The sequence below is a fragment of the Egretta garzetta genome, unplaced genomic scaffold, assembly GCF_000687185.1.
Source record: "Egretta garzetta isolate BGI_Z169 unplaced genomic scaffold, ASM68718v1 scaffold41, whole genome shotgun sequence".
Lineage (NCBI taxonomy): Eukaryota > Metazoa > Chordata > Aves > Pelecaniformes > Ardeidae > Egretta > Egretta garzetta.
Window position 1 is genome coordinate 1,852,949 of NW_009258755.1, and position 7,040 is coordinate 1,859,988.

Below are 7,040 nucleotides of genomic sequence, written 5' to 3' on the forward strand. Positions count from 1 at the left end.
CAGTTCCTCCCTTGACATGGCATCAAAGGAGAAACGTCTGATATTAAAATAAAATAATGTGAGTTATTTCAGTTTGATGGTAGATGTCTAAGATAAAAATTAACCCCCCTCACATGATAAAACAAACAAACCCTGCTTGACTGTCAAACTCTCACACTGAGATTGAAAATAAACTTTCCAATTCTTTCAACATTTTTGCTATTGTCTTTGATTATTTTTTCCTTGATATATTTGTGGTGCAAAGGAATAAATCTTGAAAGTAAAGTATCCCCTCCAGCAAAATATTTTACTCCATTTGCCTTGGAGAGTTCCACTGCAGGGGAGAGAAAAGGAAGAAAAAAAAAAAAAGCCTTGCAGAGTAGCTGGAACAGCTTCAAATTCAATAGCCTATGAGATTTTCCTTTAAATGATCTTTCTAAATATAACAGTTCAATAGGTCAGTGGTCAATATGAATGTTATCTGCAAGCTGGAGCTATTAATTTCTGCAACACTGTTCCAGATGCCAAATGTTAGCCTAATGTTTTATACGCCAGCTTTCTCACACATACGCTTAAATGAACATTAGGCAAAAACAACTGAGCAAATGGTGCTGGTGCTCCCATATTAAAAAGGAAAATAGTTGCTAGATCACAAAACAGAATTTTTAATCTTTTTTTCCTTTTCTTTAAAAGGTCCTTTGAAGAACAGTCAGCCTGAATGGAAGAACGTTGCTGACGGTGAGGTGAGAATTTGTACAGCTACTTGACAAAGGTGAGAGAAACAATGCAGAAATTAATGCTTTAGAATAATTCAACTCCATTTGAAACTAATAGTAAGACATGGCGAATGTACTGAGTGTCAGTTTGGTAGCAAAAGGTTGAAAGCTTGTAGCAAAACAAATTTTGAAATGGAAAGCGTATTAGGCCGTGGGAGAAGAACATGAATTAGGAGCTGAGCCTGGCTGTAGCGACTGCTCCAGCAGAGGCAGCGCTGGGAGGAGCTTTGCTCCGCTGCGGGCTCCCGGGGTTGGGCTGGGACTGACACAGGGGCTGCAGCCTGGCATGAGGCACGGTCCCCTGAGACCTGCCGGTGGCAGAAAAGGGAGGTGAGCTCCTTTCCTGACTCCGACAGGTGTCGGGCACGGGGAAGGACATAGGGCACAGCATTTGCGAGGCTGGATGGTGCACCCCTGCCCCGATCTGTGCGCCCTTACTTTGGAAAGTAGCAGCCTCCACGTGCTGCAGCATCTGCGAGTGACACAGATAACAGAGCTGACCCACCTGCCACATCACGTTTTCCCCACGATGTTTTTTGATGTTTAGGCTGTGGGCTACTGCCCTGTTAGGTCCTGGTTTAAAACACACTTTTAAATACTCAGCCTCTCTTCTGCTCACCACTCTGAGCACCCTTTTCTGTACACAGTTCACTCTCCCCAGTAAGAGTTATCTAAGGTCTCTCTTTGTCCTAAGACTGATGTTTGTTCTTGCAAGTTCGTCTATGGCTGTCAAATAACTAGAGGTGACTGAGAGTCGTGCCACTCGTCTCAGACTTGATCACAACACAGAAAGTCCGAACATGGCAGTCGGTGCTATTTTGCACCTTCAGATGCATCGCGTGGGAATCCACAGAAGCAGTTCTGCAGTTTTTGTCTTGTAAACAACACAAAATGACACTTTTATTTTCTCCCACATCTCTAAGCAAGAAAATTCAGTCGTGTCCTCCAGAAATCCACTGAGTTGCGGTTGTCTGAGTGCAAGGTGCTAACCTGTTGAGCCATGTGCTTGAATTTAATACTTCCTTGGGGAACTGAGGCTGGACGGCCAGTTCTGAGATATGATTTGGCTCAACTATCTTACTTTATGTGTTTCAGTGGTGCTGCAAGAACCCAGAGAAAAGTTCTGGGAGAAAACATCAGAGAATTGCTATGGGCAGAGGGAAAACACTGTCAAAGAAACCAATTAAGGAGAGGAAAGGAGCTCAAAAGGTTTGCTCCCTGTTGTACTGAAGCTGGTTATTCTGTTTCGAATCACGGCTGCTGAGCTGATTTTTCTGTTACAATATTTGTGGTTGCAGTTAGGCCAGTAGTGCATATTCGCACTCAGAGGACCTTATTCTTGTCTTTATTTCTGTCTTTTGAGTGACAACTTTATTTAAGCAAACTCCCACCTCTACATCATTACCCTGGATCTGATCTCTTCTCCTCAAGCTAGTACCTTGGCCAGTTTCTTCGCCATTTCCTCTCACACATTTTGTCATCACCTCTGGTTCAAAGATTGACAATGACTTCTATTTTCTCTCACCCGTGCCTCCTGTTTCAGTCACGATAGGCGAGTCAGGTCAGCCTGACTTGCCTATAGCAGCCCAGAAAGTCTAGGTCTTTTTACCCAAGCTATGTCTAATCCTGGGAGATAATATTCTTCCTGATGTTATAAACTGGGGTCTTTCCTTCACTCATTCACCTACCTGGCTTTAGTTTTTGTCGGGGTTCTCTTCATCTGCCAGTTTGATGGCCTTCTTTTCTAGCTACACGTGCTCCTACCTTTTGTGCATACAAACCTTGACAGCACTGTCCTAGAAATGCCTTCACCTTACACACCAGGTTTTGATGTGCTGTATGGAACAGTGCAAGCCAGTCAAAAGTTGATTTTTAAAGTTTGTTATTTGCTTAAGCAACTCTCATGTCTGGGAAACTTAGTGTGGGTGACTGATTTATTAATATCACTTTGCTGATACATGTTTAAAATTTATTTTTCTCACAATACATCCCATGTACGAATAATAAATATAACTGAAATAATAACAGATTTACTATTTTTATGATCAGTTTATGTCCCCATGTGATTCTAATAAGAAGAACCCAGGTTGGGAAAGAAGCCATGAAGTTTTATTATGTCTGTACTCTAATCCTAATCCTCCAATGCAGAGCAAAATCCATCTGTGCCAGAAAATATCATATGGAAACCAGAGACCTTCAAGTTTTTACTGCTGCTGTCCCAAATGGAGGTATATATGTGGACACTGCTGAGCTCAGAATTACAGCCCATGACCAGAAGTAACATATATAGTGCCAGAGGACCTTATTCATAGCAGAGGCAGGTTTAACATGTTTACGCTTTACTTGAGCGTATGGTGACAATGGCTCCCAAGGATTGCACTGGCACTCGGGGATTGCTGGGAAGCAAACCTCTCTTTTATTTTAGTCATATTTTCCCTAGCAGAAAAACAGTGAAGGGAGATGTTTTGTTGGTCCTGTGCTGCTCATCATTTCTCCCAGGCATTTTTCATTTATGGGGCCCACTGAGTTTCTGGTAACTTGCTCTTGTGGATTGGTACAGAAAGGTCTCTGTATAACTTGGAGTCTGGGAGAAAAGTTTTCTTTTTAGAGCTTAAACATTCTCTAAAGAGTAAGAGATGCTAATTATTTCTATAGCAAAAATGAACAGGTTTTTTGAACTTGTTGCACTGCATTAGATGAGCAACCTTCTTACACAACAGTGTCTAAAAAGTAATATATGTAGGGGAGTATGTGGATGGTCTAAAAGAGTTTGTTTCCAAAATGTTTAAACAAAATCGCTATTTAATATGAAATAGAAATAAAACTGAAGCATTGGACGCAATTAACAAATTCACTGAATTATCAAATTCTACTTCATTTTAAGCTGATCAGCTCCTTGAAATGGTGACAGATACACTTTTATATCTGCGAGCCTAAAATGACCTCAGGAAAAAGCATTTTCTCTCTTAAAAGCTAGACATAAAAGGAATTGAAAAATTTAAAAATGGTTTCTATAGCGTAAAAGCTGAGAGACAAATCTACAAATGGGATCAGTCTGCTTTGCTTCTGCTGCCTTAATCCAGCACCTCAAGAATCAATGTCTCAAGTCAATCCTTCCAGATGAGGTGCTGACTGAGTTCCAGGTGCTTCCAGTGGTAGGAGGAAGGTTGCTTTTGAAAATAAAGGGCCAATCTCCTCCTCAGAGTAACTTTATTTTATATAAAATGCTAAAAGAGCCATTTTCTGCCATGGCAGAATGTGGAGGTCTGGGTGCCTGTTGGTGGTGTGCGACAGAGCTCAGCATCATCACCTCCTTAGCCAAATTTTCCTGCCTTTAGTCATGAAAATTTTTGATGATTTCATGAGAGAACTGTAAGTAAAGGGCAGAGTTAAGCAATGTGTCTTTGTTCTCTGTCCTGTCATTTCTGCTTAATCTGACTCTCTCATAAAGAAAATATTACAAAATGCCAATTTTCAGAAATCCAGTGCTGGGGATATTAGTAAGGCTGGTCACCTAGTACGAAAAAAAGCAAAAAATTGCAGGAAAAGAAGATAAATCTATCTGGTGCACCTACTTCTAAAATATCCATGTCGGAGATTTAACAAGCAGGAGCACTTCTTCCTGATTCATTAAAGCTTTGTCTTTCTGGTGATAAACAGCCATATATTGCTGGTAAACGGCCCTTTGGAAGGTATGCGATCAGCCTGCAGATTTTATTTTCTGTGGGTTGTGCAGATCCATCTTGCTCTAGAGCACATTCCTCAGGGACCGTGGACTGTGAATACCACCAGACAAAATACCTGCATCTATAGTGAAGCCACTGGGGCCACAAAAATGCTGTGGTTCTGCTACAGTACCTATCTGTTAACACTTTTGCAAGAAAAGCTGCATTTAGCTATGTTTCCTTAGAAGAAGTTTGGAAGGCCAAGTAGTCATATTTTCTAATGGAACTAAAACCAGATTTAGCTGAAGCATTTTGATCTCTCTCTAGGGTGGGGCAGGCTTGTGATGGAGAATGAATCATTAAAAATATATTTCATCAGGAGAATAATCTTCAGGTGTCTGTAAAGATCTGAGGGATGCTGACACGATCCTGAGATATGAATTGGTGTGGTCTCTGTGGAAAGGGTGGGTAGATAGCATTTGTGTAGAGACTACACAAAATAGTTGGGGTTTGCTATTTAACACTACAAGATTGTGCTCAATACACTAGGAAGGTAACCTTTACACTGGCAAAACGCGGAGCCATTTTAAGCACCGTGCCCCTCCTCGGGTAGCATGTCCTGCCCTCCCAGCAGACAAAAAGAGGCCAAACAAGGAAGACCAGGATGGCAGGAAAGTTACCTTTTTGTGCTGCTCTCCTCTGCCAACAAGAAAGATTCTCATGTGTCACTGTTCCACCACTGTTAGCAATTATTTGCGAAATGCAATAGCCAGCTGATTGTCTTTCCTTTCTGCACATGATTTGGGGAAAAAGAGTCAAGTCTACCCCCTGCCCTTACCTTTACATTTCTTGCTGGTGTGGATGAGGTACCTTGAAGCTCAGCAGGGCTGAGAAAGCCTTTGGATGTCTGTATGAGGCTCCACAGAGCAATTTCTTTCATTAGCATGCCTGAAAGTAAAACAAAGGAAATCCACCCAGAGCTTTCCCCAATCCTGCTCAAAGAGCACAAAGCCTTCAAAAACCCCTATGGTTGAAAAAATGTTATGGTGGTTGCCAAGTCAGGCACTAAGAAGTTAGTAAATATTAAAATGGAGTCTTCTTTAATACAGCTCTTTCATGCATGTAACTTGGGTCTTAACTTTCAACTGAATAAACACCAATTGAGAATGCAAAATGTTATTATTACCATTATCTCATTATAGTAATACATTGCTCAAGAACTTTTCATCATGCAATGTGTGGGATATACTGCACTCTGGGACCCACGGAAAATGTGACAAGGAGGATCTTGGCCAGAGGTCCCTTTGTTCAGTTCAGGCAGAAGCTGTCTGGGTGTTTTCAAGCTGTCTGATGTTACAGGAATGCTCAGTCCAGAAAAGCCAGAGAGCAAATTAAGAAAACTTTCTTCAGAGCAAGGTTTGAATGCTTTTTGGTGATTGCTTAATATTATATAATGCTTTATAATAGTCCTGTATGATGTGAATCAAGTGGCTGAGCAGAGCTACCTTGTATCATTCTTGGCAGCCTAACTGGGGAGATCAATGTGAGGCTGGTAGTGATGACCCAGGCCTATGGGAGATCTGAGCCCTTCTGCAACAACTGGACAAAAACGGTAGCCCAAGTGATACTCGATACCTGTGTTTATGCACCTCATTTTTACTCTGATGATTACAGTTCTGCTTCATGAAAGGAATATGTGAATGGAAAAACTTACTATGAACAGTTTGATATATTTTTGTTTGTTTGTTTTAAGGAGAGCAGTTAATTATGGGATTGCATTTTCATGAGGAAAGGGCTGACTTTATCAGTCTGAATACACCTAGAGGTCTTAATCCAAGCCCTTACATATGGGCTGCTCTTATTTGCTGCAAACAAGATGATTGGCACAATATCTTCATCTCCCTTCGGTTGCCCTCACTGTAATCGAAGCTGTGGTTTCAAGGGGAATCAGTTTGGTAACTTGCAGATACATACACACTCTACCCATCAAACCAGACCAGTCACCATGGCAGAGTGGTTTATGTTTATACCCACTTTGCCTTGCTCTTGGTTTTGGTGATCCATGGATAATATTAGAATTTTCTGTTCTTTTTAAAGGTGATAATTTATGATGACATGGACAGCAAAAAGATGCAAAACGGTCTTTTTAATGTTTACGAGGATGCGTTAAAATCAATATTGACTTTAATTCTGTAAACTTACTAGGCACATGTTTTAAGTAACTTTCAAATCTAGACAAAGATGTTTCAGGCTTTCTTGGATGTTAGGATTTGCTAAATTGTTTTGTTGAAATAACAGCTTCCCATCATGGTTTTACACTTCCAGACTACCCAAGATATTGGAAAATAGGGTGCAAGGTCAGGAGGACAATTCCCTGCTTTACTTGTGAGAGAACTGGGAAAACAATTGGATTTTTCCACGTTGATACCTATGTTTGCACATGAATTCCTGCACTAAGTTTCTGTTTCCTCACAAGCAAAGACTTGAATATGGTTCAAATAAAAATACCCAACACACTTAAATGAACTGCATAGCATTTCCAGTGCTTTCATATTGCTTCAGATCAATTTCACTAGCACCAGACTGTGCTGGGGAAGGGCGGATCCTTTGAGAACTGGAA